The sequence below is a fragment of the Acanthochromis polyacanthus genome, chromosome 12 (assembly GCF_021347895.1).
Source record: "Acanthochromis polyacanthus isolate Apoly-LR-REF ecotype Palm Island chromosome 12, KAUST_Apoly_ChrSc, whole genome shotgun sequence".
Taxonomy (NCBI): Eukaryota; Metazoa; Chordata; class Actinopteri; family Pomacentridae; genus Acanthochromis; species Acanthochromis polyacanthus.
This window is the reverse complement of record NC_067124.1, coordinates 3,475,530-3,495,692: the sequence shown is the minus strand read 5'-3', so window position 1 is coordinate 3,495,692 and position 20,163 is coordinate 3,475,530. Positions and strand designations below refer to the sequence as shown.

Genomic DNA, 20,163 nt, shown 5'->3' with positions numbered 1-20,163 from the left:
AAGGGGACTTGAAATTCCAAATTAAAAATGGGGAAAAAAATGAAGCTATCAAGCAAATTTCATGAAGTTACCTCAACCTGATATTAGTTTTAACTCAACTAACACAGAAATGTGAGCGTAAATGACACACGGTATTAAGATGACGAAATTACCAACCAACAGCGTTCTGTCAGTTCAATCAATCAAAATAATGGTTTCATCTCTAAAAGCTTATTTTCTAAATCAGTAAATTAGATTTTCTTTTGTTGCGACCATATATTTAAAAAAGAAGTGGAAATAAAACAATTCTTTTCATTCCTTCAAATGTCTGACCAACAGTCTATTATCCAAAAATGTTGTTTATTTAAACGTGTGGAAAATAAAACCATCAGTTTCTCATATTCGAGAAACAGCTTCTATTTGGCATTATGCTAAAAAAAATAGAAAAACTGTGACATGCCAGTTTTCTGTCGATCAGACAGTTCTAACTGACAGTGTAGTGACTATCTGCTACAAGAAATGTCAAATAAAGATGGTTCTGCTTTGATTAGGATCAGTACAGTACAATAATATGACTTTTAAAGAGGTTCTTATTTTAGCACTCCAGTTTACGTCAGATAAAATGAGACACAGAACACAAGAATATAAAACACAGTACTTGATCGCCATCTGGTGGTTTTGAAAGAAAAGAACGCTGCAGGTCTGTGAAACTTACTGCCATCAGATGGAAGGGGTTGAATTAATTAAGAGAAAATGGATTCCTGCTCACCTTAAACATGGACAAAATACACAAATGACATGGCTGTGTTGTTTGTGGATGTTTTGTGCATCTTTTTAGTCATTGTACGAATTGCTGCTTTTGGTTTTGATTAATGTCTGAAGCTTTCTGCCACAGCAGATCCAAAAAGAAAACTGGAGACATCGTAGCAATAGAAATTTAAAAGAAAAGTTGTTCTTCTCTTGATGCTGTACAAATGACAAACACATGTTGTTTAACTGGACTGCAAGAACTGTTGACTCTGCTCTGCAAAAGTCAAAGTAATAAATACTACACATGACATAAAATACAGTCATGATTGTTTTACTGTTTTAATTGCATTTTAATTACACATTGCTATAGTTTTAGTGTGTTTGCTGTTGTATCCTGAAATTAAATGTCAAGTAAAGCAAACAAATGGATTATTTATGTATGAAATTAACTTTGATTGGCAAATACTCGATATTGGGCTGCACAGTGGGTCGGAGGTTAGCACTTTCGCCTTACAGAACATCCCTGGTTTGTGTCCCGGCTCTTCTGGGATCTTTCTACATGGATTTGTATGTTTGCATGTTCTCCCTGTCATGTGTGGGTTTTCACCAGGTTCTTCAGCTTCCTCCCACAGTCCAAAAACATGCTGAGGTTAATTGATAACTCTAAATTGTCCGTAGGTGTGAATGTGAGTGTGACTGTTTTTCTCTATATGTAGTCCTGTGATAGACTGTTACCTGTCCAGGTGTCCCCTGCCTTCACCTTAAGTCAGCTGGGATAGACTCCAGCCCCCCATGACCCAAATGAGGATTAAGTGGTGTGTAGACGATGGATGGATGGATGGATGGATGGATGGATGGATGGATGGATGGATGGATGGATGGATGATTTTAAAGACATATCAACCAGATGGTACAGAAAGTTGTATGTGTCTGTGAACGTGGAGGAATACCTTTAAAAAGAGTCACAGAGCATCTTTCAGGTGAAAAAAAAGTGCAAAACTTCAAAACTCAGACAATAAAAAAACAATGAAACCTTCTTCTCCAGCCCTCTTGCGACCCTAATGAAGCTCAAGATAGATGTTGTACAGATGATGGATGAATGGAAATATTCAATATTATGAAACAATCCAAATTAAGACATGTTTAGATAGGATTATAGTAGAATAGATTAAATTTTATTGTCACTGAACAGAGTGCAACTAGGAAATACAGTTTAGCTCCTAACAAGATGTTAAAAAGCAGTAAAAGTACAATGAGGGTAAAATGCTTAAGTGGAATTGTTTTAAGTGCAGTATAAATGTGTACAGATATATACACTACATTGTATTAACAACAGTATAAACAATAGGAACGGCATAAACAGTTGCTGTATGTATGCAGGCGATATCCAAGGTGTCTAAGTAGTGTATACAGTGTATGTAGTATGAGTATCCACAGCATAGTATGATGCAGTAACAAAATGAGCACTATGAACAAACCAGTATGGACACACTAAGTATGCAGATAGAATAAGCTGTGTGCTGAATAAATGACAATTTAAAGATAGATAAATGTCAATATACAAAGGTCGGGATAAATTGCAGTATGAACAGTGTGGTTTGTAGTTATACAGCTTGAACATGTATATAGTTTATATGTATAGTCACATATTATTGCAAAGTAACAGAGAGACATGATGATCCAGCACAGATGTAGAGCAGTACATAAGTTTGTGGTGAATCTTGCAGAAATGCAAACAGTTCCTTTTGTTAGCAATATGACTTTTCTTAAAATGTGTAATATGTGGAGGTTGGAGAAAAGGAGACAAAAATTGCAGGTGTCTCAACAACTTTTATTTCAGCTCCACCTTTCTTCTCTCGTGCACAAATTAACGGGCCACAACAACTTCTTCCCGCCTAAACCCAGAGGTCCAAAAACCCAGTTTTTTGTCCCTTCAAAATAATACTGTCCTTTGTGTGTGAGACCTAAATCTAATGTGCACCACACAGGCCCCCCCAGAACAAACAAAGGAAACACAAAAATAGAACATGCAAGTAGCAAATCTTCAAACATACCGCCTAGGTAAATGAACCACTCTACCCCTGCGGGTGTGTCTAACAACATCGCGCAGCGGGCTGGCATGTGGTCACTGTCCTGTATCAGAGTAGGTGGACAGCCCCGGCGGGCAGGATGAACCGGCTCCACGTCGTCCCCCCGGAGTACATGAGCTGGCTTCAGACGATCAACAGAAACGTGGTCCTGACCCGACCCCATCTCAATCAGAAAAAATTTGTGTCCTGCTTCCAATACACGAAGGGGACCGTCATAAGTGGCCTGCAGAGGAGAGCGATGCGCATCATGCCGGATAAAAACAGATTTGGCCGACATAAGGTCCTTAGGGATATATGACTGAGGGAGGCAGTGGTGCGCAGCTACCGGTGAAAAAACCCCAGCACCCCCTTTGCCACCAAACTTCCCCACAACCCCAGGGTTCAAACCTGGAACATCAGCTAGGAACTCGCCCAGGACTCTCAGAGACTGACCCAGGACCAACTGAGCAGAGGAGGCGTGCAGGTCCAGCAAAACCCAGGGCAGCCTGTCGACCTGGTCCCAGCTTCGGGCCACCGTGTGGTCCTGTCCACCATGGTCAGGAGGTGAGTAAACCCACGGGACGGGGGAAAAGGGCCGACCAGATCCACATGCACATGGTCAAAACGTCTCTCAGGAATGGGAAAGGGCCCCAAGGGAGATTTAACATAACGCTGTACCTTAGCACGCTGGCACGCCATGCACGTAGTAGTCCAAACTTTGACATCCTTTCTGAGACCGGGCCACACGAACCTGGCCCCCACCAGTTTGACCGACGCCTTAACACCAGGGTGTGACAGGGAGTGGACAGCCTCAAACAAACGGCGGCGCCAAGCAGCTGGAACCAAAGGGTGCGGCCTCCCCATAGAAATGTTGCAACGGAGGGACACCCCGCTGTCATAAAACGTGATATCCCTCAACCGCAAACTGAAATCGGCTGTGCTCAGCGCCTGCACCTCATCGTCCTTCCGCTGTTCTGCAGCCATTCCAGCATAGTCCATCCCCAAATGAACAGTGGAAATCTGGGCACGAGACAGGCAGTCAGCAACCAGGTTGTTCTTCCCAGCCACGTGTCGAATGTCTGTCGTAAACTCAGAAACAGCAGAAAGATGCCGCTGCTGCTGCGCCGACCAAGGTTCGGACTAGGGATGGTTCGATCCGATCCGCTGGATCGATATCGAGTTCGATCCAGGCCAAAATGACTGGATCGAGCATCGGAGTTTTATATTAGAACTCGTTCGATCCGATCCATAAGCCCAATCTATCTCATATAGCCTTGTCTTCACTTTTCACGACATGCCGTAACACAGACGAGTTGTTGCCATGGTTGCCGTGTGCCCGTGTTTTCGTCACGTGAGCAGAGAGTGAACAGAAGCCGGCTGCAGAGCTGGTCATGTCTGCCGTGTGGAATTACTTATGCAAACGGAGGAGAAAAGTAAAATAGCTGAGTGCAACGTTTGCAAAATGAGTGTCTCAAGGGGTGGCAGCAAAACCGGACATTTTAACACAACGAACTTAATAAAGCATCTGCAGAAGCATCATGGAAAGCAGTACGGAGACTTTTTACAGGCGAGTGCAAAACAGAAAGTGAACCGCGGCAACCATTGTTGCAGGAAGCACTACAGAAGAGTACAAAACTCACTCCAACGCCAAAATATAACAGACAAAATTGTCGAGTTCATTTTGCTGGATGACCAACCACCTTGTGTGGTGGAAAATGTGGATTGTTTTATCATTTTTTGACCCCCCAGAAAAAAATCAGACTCCTCCTTTGCGTGAACGCGTGCGCCTTACGTTTCACTCTGTGGCCACTTGACGGCTTTTCTGTTGTACGTTTACTGTTTTTTTGTTGTTGTTTTCTACTGTTTTTAGGGTTAAATGTGATTAAGTAGCGAACTGTGGACATGTTTTCGTGCTAAATATGATTAGGTGACAGGTCTCTCCTCTTCTCATCCACACGTCCACCCACCGGTGTCTAAATGGCATCAGGGGAGATCCTACGCTGCTCTCAGCTTCACTCGCATGAGAACGTTAGGACAGGGTTTAATCCCCAGATATTGTTTATATTCCATCAGTGTTGTACACGTGTCAATAAAATAATTGTTCACTGTGTTTTACATACAGTACAACATCAGTGGCTGCGTGCAAAAGAAGAAAGACACTAGATTGCACTATCACTGTTTACCCTTGTTTTTCTGTTTTTGTTTTGGCGCAGCAAATCAGGGGCCTGTTTCACGAAGCAGGTTCACTGAAAACTCTGAGTTTGTTAACCCTGAAATGAGGGAAACTCAGAGTTTTCCGTTTCACGAAGCGAGGTAACTCTAACCACGGAATGCGGGGTAACTCGAGCCTGTTTCACAAAGAGGGGTAACTTCAACTCTCGGTCAGTTACCGCAGTAACAGACTCTATGACTCTAACCTGCTCACCAGCAGGTTTATCTGAGAAAACCTCGAGTTTCTCTCCGTCTCCGCCCTCTTTCAGCCACACACGCTGTTTCATTTCCTCATTCATTCAGTCAGTAAGCGAGCGAGTTTTGGCGTAGAACAGCTTTTATTAACGATCCAGTGGATAAAGGAGCAGCATTACTGCACAGATAATTAAATATTCGTCGGGAGATTGTTATCAGACCGAGCATAAATGTTCTCACATTTCCGGACAATTATCGGTTTGAGCGGTACCGTTTCGTAATCGTTTCAAGTCTGTCTGAAAGACTATTTAGTGGAGTGCTGAAAGTTACGAGGTGAGCTTGAACGCATCATCACGTGAACGGCACAGGGGCAGGATCCAGCGTGCTGCTCAGTGACTGACGTGAGGAGGAAAGCAGACACGGATGACAGGCCAAAGGGACTTCTTTTTTCATTGTTTCCTTGCTTTGTGTGCGTTCATGATACCCAAGTAAGTTTTGTATTGCTTCTACGTGTTTTCAAGTTGTATTGGTATCAGACAGTTTATTTGTTAACTTGAGTTAAGTTTTTGTTTTGACCATGTGACCAATTAAGCAATTCCAGTGCTCTAGACTCCATTTGTGTGCCATTTTAACCATGTGGATGCATAGTTGTGCACTATTTTATGTTGTTAATAGGTTGTCTGCACTATTAATATGCTACAGCCTTATGTGCACATATTGGAGCAGGATATTAAAGGGTAACTACTGTAGGTAGATTTATTGCATTAATATTGATACATCTAGATGGCTTCTGAGGTGTCATTGTGTATAATGAACATAGACATAACATTTTTGTTTATTACTTTAATTGTTATTCTACATCATGCTAATTATACATATATTTGTTTTTCTCTGTTTTAGACCACACCCACACACATACACTACTACACACATGACTGTAAGGTGCCTGATGATTACCTGCTGCCCCAAATAAAGTGTTGGAAGGATTCTCTGGCCGGAATCTTCTGTAGTGCTTCTACCCCATACGAACCACTAATCCATACTTTACATTGGTCCTTCAAGCCGGATTGGGGTTCTTACGACACTATGGAGACAACGCTTGATGATCAGCACCAGGAATCATCTGGACGACCCAAGAGAGAACACCGTCCACCTCTGCATTTGGCCCAATACGACGTTACTCTCCTGCCCTCATAGAAACCTGAAGCCCAAGCCTCCTCAAACCCTGCAGGACAACCAGGCCGGGTTCAGCCGACAAGAACTAGGAGTTTAACCAGCTACCGGTCATCTGTGCATTCACGACGATCCTCTCGCCTATCGTACGGACTCCAACTGCTACAAAGCACTCCAGATGTTCATGCAGCCATGCTGGAGGAGCAGATCAAAGGATTGGAGCTCGCCGACCTACAACAGGAACTGGAGGAGGAAAGGAAAGCTGACTTGGAGGCCGCTGCATTGGATGCTCAAGCCAGAGAGGGACAGCGGCTACAGGAGGAAGCTCATCTGGCTAAAGAGAGAATGACTAGAGAGCTAGGAAGACGCAGGCGCTTGAAGAACCTGGAGAAAGAGGTACACATTGCTAGTCTTGTGAAGTCCTACTTATCAGAGGCAGAAGACAATGCTTTGTCAACTACTTCAGCTCCTGCGACATTCTCCAAGTTACCGATGCCATCCCATACAGCTCTGCAGCCACCTCTTCTGCCTCCACGCCTCACGCAGCACTCACCAGTGCAAAAGCCGACTCCAACACCAGTCCAGGTACCACCTCCTTCTACTGTTTCTGTGGCACCGACTTTAGCACCACCTGTGAATCCAGTCACTAATGTCCAGACCAGTGCTGCTATTTCTGCTGCATCTACTGCGATACCAGCATTGGCACCTGCATCTGTTCCAACTGTCAGTCAACATGTACTTGTCATGCCTCCATCCGGTTACGTCCCAGTGATGGCTCCATCGTCTTGAGTACCACAGATAACGAGGCCTTCTGGCACAGCTAATCTCCCTTCTCATTATATTCCCGGTATGAGTTCAGGGGTCACTGTGTCACCTCCTGCAGTGCAGTATTCACCCCCCGCTTTACCAGTTGCAACCCAAGCTCCAGCAGTACCACCGTGGACTAACCCAGGGATGGAGACCTTGATTGCTACATCCTACGGCATTCCGAAACCGATGCTTCCAATCTTTGACAGTGGCAAGGAAAGTGATTTTGCACTCCTGAAGATGGCGCTCGACAACCTGATGAACAGTCATCCTCATCTCAGTGAGCACTATAAATATCAAGTTCTCCTGGGTCAGCTCAAGCTCCCTAGCGCTCTGCAGTTGGCCAAGTCATACATGTATGATGCCACTCCCTACACAGCTGCACTGGGCGCTCTACAAGACAAATACGGCCAGCCCAGACAACTAGTTCAAAGTGAACTCGGGGCGATACTTAATTCACCTGCCCTCAAGCCAGGAGATGCAGAGGCTTTCGACTCCTTCGCCTTGTCAGTTCAGTCGCTAGTTGGTATGCTACGTACTTTGGAGGGACCTGTTGGATATGAGCTCAGGTGTGGATCCCATGTCGACCGACTCTTGAGTAAGATGTCTCCTACCCACAGGGATGGATTTGTAGAGTACTGTCTTGTTCGTGGTATTCTGCAGCCAGGGACTGAGCTCACCTATACCCTGCCTGACCTAGCAGCATGGCTTCAGATGAAAGCTCAAGCCAAGCGCCTTGCTAGTCGAGCTACTCTCCTCTACAACTACACGGGCTCTTCTCCAAAGAAAGAACATCGTTTCAAACACAAAGATAAGCCAGCGTCAGTCTTCCTCTGCTCTGGGGAGACTGCTGCCAACAATGAGGCCAGTCAACCGAAGTCTCAACCTTTCAAGCCAAGTCCTTATTGCCCTTTCTGCAACAATAAGGAACATTATCTTAACTCATGTGCAGATTTCAAGAAATTATCTACAGCAGAGATTAAGAAGTGGATTAAAGAAGGAGACAGATGTTGGAACTGTGGGCGTGGCCACAAAGCTGCAGCCTGCACTCTTAAACGTCCATGTAAGACATGCAAAGAGAAACATCTTACAGTCCTACATGATGTCATCCAAGAGTCCCACCAGAAAGTGCTGATGGTCCGTAATCCAAAACCCACAGTCTACATTGAGGAGCCCAGAAGCCCACAAAGAGTTCTGCTGAAAGTTGTCAAAGTGCTCTTGTACCATGGTGATCGGGTCCTAGAGACATTTGCAGTGCTTGATGATGGTTCGGAGAGAACGATTATCCTCACACAAGCTGTAGAGCAACTACAACTCCCTCAGCAGCCTGAAACGCTTCACCTGCGAACTGTGCAACAAGAGGTAAAAGAGCTTAAAGGTACTACAGTCAGTTTTCATGTATCACCCATCTTTAAACCAACTAAGAAGTACTGGATTGAGCATGCCTTTACAGCGGACAGCCTGAACTTATCTGAGCACACATATCCAGTCACTGCACTCCAGAAGCGCTATGAGCATCTTCGAGGTCTCCCTCTATCATCTATCCACAGAGCCCGACCGCTACTCCTCATCGGCTCTGATATGCCTCACCTTCTTACTCCGACACAGCCAGTGAAAGTAGGCCCAGCTGGTGGTCCCATGGCCATATGCACAAGGCTAGGTTGGTCCCTGCAAGGCCCTTCTGACATCATGCCAATCCCTTCCCACCAGACATCCTGTCTGCGCATTGCCACTGAGTCATCATATACTGAGCTTCTCAGGAATGTGGAACGTCTTTGGCACATTGACACGCTGCCATATGTCAGTGAGAAAGCTGCATCGCGTTCTAAGCAAGACCAGCAAGCACTCACTCTCCTGCAGACAACATCTGAATGTGTTACTGTCGACGGTATCCAGCGCTACGCGACCCCTCTGTTGCGGCGTCAACCAGCTGTCACCCTCTGTACTTCGCGAGATGCTGTGATGCCTAACCTACGCAGTACTGAACGCAGGTTGGACAGAGACACTGTTCGGGCTGCATCATATTGCAAAGAGATGGATGCGCTTGTCCAGTCTGGCTATGTTGCAGAGATTTCTCCAGCGGAAGCAGCGAAGTTCACCGAGTCGTGGTATGTACCCCATCATATGGTGCACCACAATGGAAAGGACAGAGTAGTCTTCAACTGCTCCTTCTCATTCAACGGCCAGTCCCTGAATGGCCAACTCCTGCCGGGGCCTACATTAGGTCCAACCATGATAGGAGTCCTGATGCGGTTCAGATGTCACACTGTGGCCATCAGTGGGGATATTAAGTCGATGTTCCACCAGATCCGCTTACTGCCCAGCGACAAACCCCTTCTACGGTTCCTGTGGCGGGACATGCAGAAGACGTCTGTACCACGCATCTTCCAATGGGAGGTCTTACCATTCGGTACTACGTGCAGCCCCTGCTGCGAAGTCTACGCCCTGCAGCAGCATGTCCGGGACCATGAACCACCAGACTCACCGCTGATGCAAGTGATCGAGCACTCGTTTTATGTCGACAATTGCCTCCATAGTGTGAACAACATCCAGGATGCTAAAGCCCTGATCAACAATCTGCGACTACTTCTAAGCAAGGGAGGTTTCGAGATCCGGCAATGGGCTAGTAACATGCCTGCAGTAGTCGCACACCTACCTCCTGAAGCACAGTCATCTAGCAGTGAGCTGTGGCTATCCAAAGCCAGTGACAACCTCAATGAGTCCACGCTTGGACTATCCTGGGATTGTTTGATCGACACCCTCAGTTACAAGCACCGCCATGCTGAATCTTCAGTTGCCACGCTTCGTAATGTCTACAGTGTTCTTGCCAAGCTCTATGACCCTTTGGGCTACATTGTGCCATTCACCACAAGATGTAAAGTGCTCATCAGACATGTGGAAGTCCAACATTGGCTGGGACGACAAGATCCATCCTGCAGATCTGTTGGACAAATGGTTAGACTGGGTGCAAGAGATTCCCAATGTGCAACATCTCAAACTGCCACGTCCCTATGCACCAGCCACAGTCGACCCTACCAAAGCCATCCGTCGTATTCATATCTTCTGTGACGCCTCAGAGCGTGCCTACGGGTCAGTCGCTTACATGCAGATGACAGATGGCAGTCAACACGTCTTTGTGTCCTTCGTGTTTGCCAGATCAAGAGTCGCTCCCCTAAGCAGCTGTCCATCCCACGTCTCGAGCTCAGTGCTGCTTTTACAGGAGCACAGCTGGCTAGAGTAATCGAGACGGAGCTTGCCGTACCACCAGAGCACATAACTCTTTGGTCAGACTCCACAACCGTGCTTCACTGGATTACCTGATGATTACCTGCTGCCCCAAATAAAGTGTTGGAAGGATTCTCTGGCCGGAATCTTCTGTAGTGCTTCTACCCCATACGAACCACTAATCCATACTTTACAAAGTCCATAATCTACATAAACAACCTAATCCGTCCTTACATTTACATTACCAGCCGCAGTCATGCTCTCACATCCAGCAGATATTGTGTGTTGCGCTGCGGTTCTTTGCAAATGGAAGTTTTTATATAATGTCGGAGATGCAGAGTAAGGCAACTGTATGCAGGACAGTCAGAAAAGTTTTCCTGGCTCTGAAACAACTTTTACTCATCATTGTGGACAGAAACCTGTCAGAACATCAAGAGGAGTTCCACAGGATTACAGGTGAATGATGTTGAGATCCAGCCCGATCTCACGAGGATTCGTGAAACTGTCACGTAAATTTTTGTTTCGGTTTCGTGCGCACCAACACGATTTCGTCATGTTTTTCGTGCTGCTCACAACGAAAGGCACACCAATGTATTTTAAACGGCGGACTTTTCGTGCCACTCAGAACGTATTTCAAACGAATGGGTATATTATATTTTTAATGTAAAAGCGTTGCGAATCCAACGCTATATTTTGCATTACATCATCCCTAACCATAACCATAACCATAACCATAACCCGGTGGTACACTTACCAATTTGCATAGGAATTTAAAGAATGTCCGACGGCTGCAAACGCGATTACACAAACAGTATACGCCGATGGACAGCTTAGATTGTCATGAATCCGCCGGTATAAACCACTTTCAGATGTGATTACCACAGCGGGTTTTGTTGTGAGCGGCACGAAAAACATGACGAAATCGTGTTCGTGCGCACGAAACCGAAACAAAAATTTACGTGACAGTTTCACGAATCCTCGTGAGACCGGGTTGCAGCCAGGTTGAGATATCTGTTAAATTCATTTTAAATCATATTCTGTTAATGACATTGTGCTGCAGCCTCAGACTGGGATTAGTCATTTGAATTTCTTTTAGGATTTCCCAGTGTGATTGGCTGCATAGATGCACACTCATCCCCATCACAGCTCCCTCACATCATGAATAGGAAGTCCATTCACAGCATAAATGTGCAGGTAGGCTACAGGTAGACTGCCTACTGTTTCTAAATGTTAAAGACTGCATCATAGTTCAACATCTGTCATTCTCTGCACTGTCCAGATCATATGTGATGCTGCATACATCATTTCTAATGTGGAGGCCACGTGGTCTGGGTCTGTTCATGACTCCAGGATTTATGGAGAGTCTAACCTGAGCAACAGACTGCAGCGTGGTCAGCAGCCTAAAGATTTTCACAATAGAATTCTCTTGTCTCCCTCCTTTAATATGCTCTGATGTATCCACTATACATTACAGGAGAGTTTGATGGCCTTCTGCTGGGTGACAGGGGTTACCATGACAACCCAGGCTGATGACCTCATACCCTGACCCTGAACCAGGCCCCCAACAGAACTTCAACCGGACTCACTGCAGGACCAGAGCCCGGGTGGAGATGACCATAGGCCTGCTGAAAGCCCGTTTCCAGAGCCTATGTCTCCTCAGGGTGACCCCTGAGAGGGCCTGTGATATTACTGTGGCATGTGTTGTTCTTCATAACATTACCACTATTAGAGGAGAGCAACACCCTGCCCTACAAACTGAAGACCCAGATGATGAGCCCATCCACCTGCAGCTATCCAGGACAGCAGAGCAGTCAGAGACACCGTATGCAATAATCACTTTAGAGTTTAAGTCACCATCATCACCACCACAGCAAATAAAGACATGATACACATTTCATTTGGTCTTCTTTATTTCCTACAAATAAAAGAGATGGTTCAGTTCATGTTCCAATAGTTAACATAATTCACCTGTGACCATCACCCACCTCTAACTTGTGTTCCAGTATTTCAATTTCCAGATCTGCCCTCCTAATCTGTTTTTTTTTTTTTAAATTTTTCTCAGCAAATGCAGTTTGTAAATCCGTTTCACTGATAACTGGGAATACATAGAAGACATTAAATTATACAGTTGCACATGAATTCCACAGAATGAACCTCTGGTGTTTCCTGAACATCCATCTCACTGCAGTGGAAGCTGAGGGACCATTCTGCTGCTGTCCAGCCATGCTCTGTTAAAAAAGATGAGAATGTGCAATACTTCAGTGGAGGCTAAATGTCACACTCTATATTCCACCCAAAATCTGAATGAGAAGAGAACTATCAGTAACACACCTCTGTATGCCTTTCTGGATTCCCCTCTGTAAAGGCAGCAGACACAGTTTCATCCTCTTCATCCTAGATCAGTGACATGTTTCAGTACACTTAAACTGCCATTTGGATCAATCTTTGGAGTGTGGCCTACTTACAGTTACAAGGTCTGTTGTGGTGTGAAGGGGCCAAAAGACAAGAAAAGACACAAAAGAGAACTAAATAATCATATGTATATCTCTCTCTCTCTCTCTCTCTCTCTATATATATATATATATATATATATATATGCATCCATGACCTTTTATACCACCTGATTTACAGGCATCTGCTTTCTTTCTGTTGGCTGAGCAGAAGTCTATGTTAGTTTAAATAGGCTCAATTATTTAACAGGACATGATATGGATGCAGACATTTAGGCTATCCCAGAGGAAAAGAAAATTCAAAAAGAGATCTCAAAAATGTCTCATTTACTTCTCCTAGACAACTTTGAGATCTGTGTGACACTAAACTGAGACTAAGGCTTATTTCTCCTGTGTCTCATTTTTTTCTCCTGAGCAATAAGATGCACTAAATCTCAGTTTAGTCTCCTTTAAAGTTTCAGAAGAGATCTCAACAAGCTCTCATATAATTCTCAGAGTTTCTCAACTTTTGTGTCTCTTTGTGATCTCAGGCAGAGAAATCAGAGAGCTCTCTCTAAGAACTCAATCTGTTCTCATCCCAGCTTCAGTTCATGCATCCCATACTAAGCTCAGAGAAAACAAATGAAGAGATCTCCACAAGCGCTCATTGAATTCTCAGACTCAGATCAACGTTTTGGTTGTTTTTAATCATCTATCATGTTGACTTTATTGTAATCCACATGATATTTTTTAAAATTAATTAATAAAGATTCAGATTACTTTATTCATCCCAAAAGGGAAATTCATTTGTCTGTCAGCTCATCTGCTATTTGCTATAGAATTATAAAGCCTGATCGCTGTGGGTACAAAGATCTTCTATAACTCTCTGTCCTGCAGTCAAGAGAGAGGCCCATCATGATATTATGAGTGGATGATCCGTGGTGTTTAGAATGATAAATCCAGTCAAGTGGGAGGAGAAGGTGACATGATTGAAGTCACCATATATTATTATAAGTGCCTCAAGATGTTTAGGTTGTATCCTGGCAACTTCTTATTTGTTGCAGCATTTATAAGGTGTGTGTGTGCAGATTAATATATGCATAGGGTGGTATAGCTCAGTGGGTAGAGTGGCTGTCTCACACCCAGAAGGTTGTGGTTCAATTCCAAGTCTGTCGTGCTCATGTGGAGGTGTGAGCGAGTCTCACATATTGCTCTGTAGGAGCTCCACTATTGTTCATTTTCTTTTCCAGAGGAGAAATAAAGGAGCCATTAAAAACACTGTATTGAGATTAGCAAGGTATCTCCCACAAGTCTCAAGTATGACTCCCTCTAATTATCCTGTCTCACCTATTTCTCCTAGTGAATTTTAGGAGAAACATATGAGAAACCTTTAGACAAAATAGAAACTAAAATGAGGCTGACATGAGAATCTCAAATTTGTCTCCTGAGCTGTAGAAGAGCAAGCTTTGAGCAGTAAAATTTTCCTCTGGGATGTGTGGATAAAACAACTGCACAGTCAAACAGCCACTTAATATTTAGGCTACTTTGCAATGTAAAACATGATCAACATGAAGTACCTCCATGAGATAATGCCGAGGTCTGACCTGTTTGAACAGTGTTTTTATAGTTCATCTTAAAGCTGCTGTCCGGAGTTTCCGTTTGTTTTCAATTTATGTATCATTTTTTAACAAAGCTTAAATGTGTTAGTCTAGTTCGATACTATAATATAAAGTTAGTATAACACGATATGAAAATTTATTCCTGAGCTCCGCCTTCCTCTCATAGACCCCCATGTTATTCCAAAAAGCGCCGGTCGCTGCCGACCAATCAAGTTCGAGCTTCAGCTTTGTCATGCTGTCAATCAACGGTTACGCGCACAGCAAGCACGCCCATGCAGAGGTGGGCGAGCTACGCACTACGCAACTGCGCGCACATTTGTTTTGCTTGTGGAGGAGAGAGCATCAGGGCTCAGCAACTTCCAGAAAAGTTACCAATCCCACGGCTTGTCAGGCCAAGAGACTGCAGGACGTTTTTTGGCTCGGGGTGCTCGCGTCGCTCCCCGACCACGGCCTCCATAGCCCGGCTGACGGCTTCGTTTAGATGCCCGACCTCTGGAGGAAGATGTTGGGGCGTCTGGGACATACTCTTCGTCAGAGGAGTCATGCAATTCTGAACTCTCGATAGAAATAAATAAACAATGTAACACATATACACGCGTAAATGCACTAAGTTTGATAAACAACGTCATCGAGAGGGATACACGAGTGTAATCACATATTGAAACTTTACTCGTTCATCCTAGCAGATTCATGTTATTTTGGTATTAGGACAAGTTAGACTCAATACAGCATTCTAACGTAATTCCTTTATTATTTACTAAATGTACTAAATGCGGAAGAGTGGAAAACAGCAAAACAGGCGAGATGCTGCAGCACTCCGGGCACTCCTGTCAGGTACTGCGCGCGTGCACAAATAAAGGGGCGAAATCAGAGGGAGGGACCAACAGTGTTTTGGGAGACGCTGCGATTCAAACTCCGGACAGCAGCTTTAAGCTGCTGCCACGAGCGCTTCTCCCCGCAGCGAGATTTCCCCTAAATGAAATAACTCAATATTCTACGATTCAGACAGTTATTCCCTGTAATATTATTATGATTACAAAGGACTGCATTTAAACTTACGCACTGATCCGGGCTGCAGTGTTCTCCACGCCGTCAGCTGCGTGGTACAGTTCTTTCTAAAAACGTGTTTAAACTCGCCATATGAGCACGTTAAAAACTTCCAGTTCAAAAACGCAGCCTTTCGCTTCCCCGTTGCCATGGTGACTCGTCGAATCGGGGTTCCATTGATACTGTCTTTTCAGAGTTGCGGTGCACGCGCTTAACTCCGAGTGAAACTACTCCGAGTTGATTAAACCAACTCAAATCAGCCGTTGTGAAACCGAAAACTCAGAGTTTCCTGTCTCAGAGCAGATCAACTCAGAGTTGAGGATTAAACTCAGAGTTTGTAAAACCTGCTTCGTGAAATAGGCCCCAGGTGTATAACCTAGATTTTTATTGTTTTGATTGTGTGTCTTGAGAAGCCATGTGCAACTTACTGAGTACTACCTATTGTTCTAGTGGAGATGCTATTATTTTATGTTAATTCATAAAATTATTTATTGCAGCCTTGCAGTACCATTTAGGTGTAATGTGGCTTTTCTGTTTGTACACTGGGATTATTTAGTTTAATTTAAATATGTGCACCAAGTTGCAGTTTTATTTCAAACATTTGAATAGTGCAGCTGTGTCTGTTGTGTTTTCAAACGCTGTTAAAAGCGATGTGAGCTTTAAGTTTTAATAAAGCCACAGCAGTTACACATAACTTGTTGTCACATGTTTTCCTTCTTTCTTTAGGGGACCAGAACAGTTGTTGTACAATGAACGTGGTGTTTTTAGATGTCAGTATCAAGCAAATTACATCCATGTATTATTAACAACTTTTAGAATGACAAAAAGAATCATATCGGTATCGGCCGATCCTGAAGGCTACAGTATCGATATCGGTATCGGATGTGAAAAAGTGGTATCGAGCCATCCCTAGTTCGGACGTCTTAGCCATAGTAAATGTAAGGGGTTTATGGTCCACAAAGGCAGTACACTCCCGGCCCTCCAAGAGGAACCTGAAGTGGCGTGTGGCGAGGAATAGGGCTAAGAGCTCCCTGTCGAATGTACTGTACTTCCTCTCAGAATCACGCCGCTTCCTGCTGAAAAAAGCTAGCTGCTGCCATGCCTTGTCAGACCACTGTTCACAAACCGCCCCGACGGCGTAATCAGACACATCGAAGGTCAGGGCAATGGGTGCAGCTGGGTCAGGGTGAGCCAACAGGGCAGCATTGGTCAGCGCCGCCTTAGCTTCCTCAAAAGCCAGCAACCTCTCCGGGGTCCACTCAATGTCCTGATTAACTTTTTTCCCCTTCAACGCGTCGTATAAGGGGTGCATGATATGTGCAGCTCGGGGGATGAAATGGTTGTAAAAATTAACCATCCCCAAAAACTCCTGAATGGGTTTTACCGAGCTAGGATGCAGAAAAGCCGAAACCGCTTCGACTTTGGCAGGGAGTGGCACAGTGCCCCGTCACGACACGCAGTGTCCCAGGAACTCGATTTCCGAAAGACCGAACAGACACTTAGCAGGGTTCAGAATTAACCCGTGTTCACTGAGACGCTCGAAAAGTCTGCGAAGGTGTAACATGTGTTCCTCCATGGAGGCACTCGTGACCAATATGTCATCCAGATACACAAACAGGAAAGGCATATCACGCAACACAGAGTCCATGAGCCGCTGAAATGTCTGGGCTGCGCCCTTCAGGCCAAAAGGCATCCTCAAAAACTCGAACAGTTCAAAAGGAGTGATGACAGCAGTTTTAGGGACATCCTCTGCACGGACAAGCACTTGGTGATAACCTCTCACCAAGTCGACTTTGGAGAAGATGACCGCCCCTGCCAGGTGCGCAGAAAAGTCCTGAATATGGGGGACTGGGTATCTGTCATCGGTGGTAGCGTTGTTGAGGCGCCGGAAATCGCTGCAAGGCCGCCAGCCGCCAGCCGCCAGCCGCCAGCCACCTTCGGACTTTGGAACCATGTGTAGTGGTGAAGCCCATGGGCTGTCAGAACGGCGCACGATGCCCAGCCGCTCCATGTTGGCAAACTCCTCTTTAGCGATGGCCAACTTAGCTGCATCCAGACGGCGCGCGCGTGCAAAAACTGGTGGGCCGATTGTACTGATGTAATGCTCAACCCCATGTTTAGCTACCGCGGTAGAAAAAGCGGGGACCGTAAGGGCAGGAAACTCCGAGAGCAGGCGTTGGTACGTGTCCCCATTAGCGAGCATGTTCGCCAGTACTGGCCCCGCAAACCCCAGCGTACACGGGTAAAATTCAAAGGATACAGCATTAATCAAACATCTGTTAGCTACATCTACTAACAGTCTGAATGCACACAGAAAATCTGCTCCCAGAATAGGCACTGAAACTGAAGCTACCACAAAGTCCCAGCTAAACTCACGGCCATTAAAAAACACAGTCATAAACCTGGTTCCATAGGTGCGGATAGGTGTGCCATTAGCTGCGTCCAGCGGGGGCCCTTGTCCATGTCCCAAAGTGTCAGCAGAGGAGGGGGGGACGATGCTCCGCTGCGCCCCCGAATCCATGAGGAAACGACGTCCAGAAGTGCTGTCCTCAACGAAAAGCAGCTTATTGTCGTTGTCACCAGTGCACGCAGCTGCTTGTTTCCCGGCTGCTGAAAGGAACATGGTTGGGCACATCGTCGAGCCTTCACTCTGAAGCGGCGGTGGAACAAACACAGGCTGCTCTCCTTTCTCCTGCGCTCCGAGACGGCAGCCACCTCCACCGAATCATCACCGTTGGACCCGCTTGGCAACAGGGCATGCACCGAAAACTGACGGAATGCTAGCAACAGTCTGTCAGCTTCTTCGGCCAAACCCCTATAATCTTTTGTGCGGATGAGGGGAGAGGCGGCCAGAGCAGTGCATACCTGAGGCAGGAGCTGGCGCAGGAACAAGTGGGTGAAAAGGAATGAAGTGTCACCGGAGCCCAGCAGTGCCAGCATATTCTCCATCAGCTCCGAAGGCTTGCTGCCTCCTAACCCACTCAGAGATAACAGCCGATCGGCCCGCTCTATATCTGAGAGCTGGTATGTCCGTATTAACCCTTTAGGCGCCAGAGTTTTTTCAATAAAATATTCAGTTTTGATATCATTTTTTCTAAAGGTTGTAACTTGAAAATGGTTGGAGATAAAGGCAAACTGTAAATGAGAAAAATCATCAGTATGACCTAAAGGTTGTGATGGGAGTAAGTTCACTCATCTAATTTGCATATTATGACGTCACCAGGCGGCGGACATATGGATTACATAACTTTATTAATGTTTATCGATCAAGACGGCTTTTCTTGGCTCAGAAATTGTCAGATCCCTGTCTCCACGATACCCAACAGGCTTATCAAAATGTCTGATCCACTTGTGAAACTCTTCCTTATCTGTCAAGCAAACTCAGCCATCATCATCATCCTTTACGATGGGGCCTTCAACGCCACTGCAGCCTCCACCGTTATCACTGCATTTTCTCCCGTGTCTGCTGCTATTTCCGCGTGTTTTTTTTTCAACCTCCGCTATCCCCCTTACCATTAGCGGTGTTTTGACCACCACTGCTTCACCCACCACGTCCCTTCCTGCCACCCCGGACCCCGTGAAGCAAAGCATCGGCTCCAGTATGTGCTGCTTGTTGACTGTCTGACTGAACATCTTCATCAGAGGGTGAATATTCCTCTTCAGAATCTGAGTTAGTACTTTGTCACAGTTGATCAGACCTCTCGGTATGGTGAGTTTTCTCGCTCTAAAATGTGCCGTCTTGCGCTCTGTTACGCTCCGACGACGAGTCTCATCTCCTTGGTTTTCAAACTCTATAAACTCCTAAACTTTGAATGAAAACACGCCCACAAATGACGCTCAGATTGAATTCCAGATGTCCGCCATTTCCTGGTATAAAGTAGTAACTGCATGAGGCAGTATATTTGAAGTTGTGGCTTGTTATGTTCAGCAATGTTGCTTGTCGCAATATTGCAACTTTGGCGCTAAAAGGGTTAACTGAGCCTTAAGTGCTGCATGCTTGCCGGCAGCCGGCGGGTCCCGTAGCAGTCCCATTAACCTGTGAGTAGTGGCTGAATCCAAAGCCGCGACGACGTGGAAATATTTCGTGTCGTCCGTGGTGATGCCACGCAGGTGAAACTGGGCCTCAACGTGCTGGAACCACGGTTCTGGGTCGTGTGTCCAGAAATCCGGCAGCTTTATAGTAGCTGCGAAAACAGCTGGCGGAAGCACAGCGGCGGCAGCCGCAGCAGACGAGGTCGCATCGGTCAGACATGTCCCTGCTTGTCTGGCGAGGTTCAACGTCGGGGTCACCAATGTGGAGGTTGGAGAAAAGGAGATGAAAATTGCAGGAGTCTCAACAACTTTTATTTCAGCTCCACCTTTCTTTTCTCGTGCACAACTTAACAGGCCACAACAACTTCCTCCCACCTAAACCCGGAGGTCCAAAAACCCTGTTTTTTGTCCCTTCAAAATAATACTGTCCTTTGTGCGTGAGACCTAAATCTAAAGTGCACCACAAAATATTGTAAAATCCTGACCAGGAAATAGTATGAGGGAATAGGAAGGTGGCTGCAACGTCACTGGCAAGAAAACTGTTTGCCAAATTTAAAAGTTACAGACAAAAAAATAAAAGAACATAAAAAGAAAAAACGGATGCAGCCTACAACACGATTTAAAAAT

At 45.4% G+C, this 20,163-nt stretch overlaps 1 long non-coding RNA gene across 1 annotated transcript; it reads right to left on the bottom strand.

Annotated features, from left to right (window-relative positions):
* Positions 1–12,301: 12,301 nt before the first annotated feature.
* LOC127536375 (uncharacterized) lies at positions 12,302–12,916 on the bottom strand. The gene is made up of 2 exons (XR_007945369.1): positions 12,741–12,916; positions 12,302–12,637 (listed from the first exon to the last, which is right to left on the bottom strand). It is a non-coding gene; the product is annotated as an uncharacterized LOC127536375 (long non-coding RNA).
* Between the last annotated feature and the right edge of the window lie 7,247 nt (positions 12,917–20,163).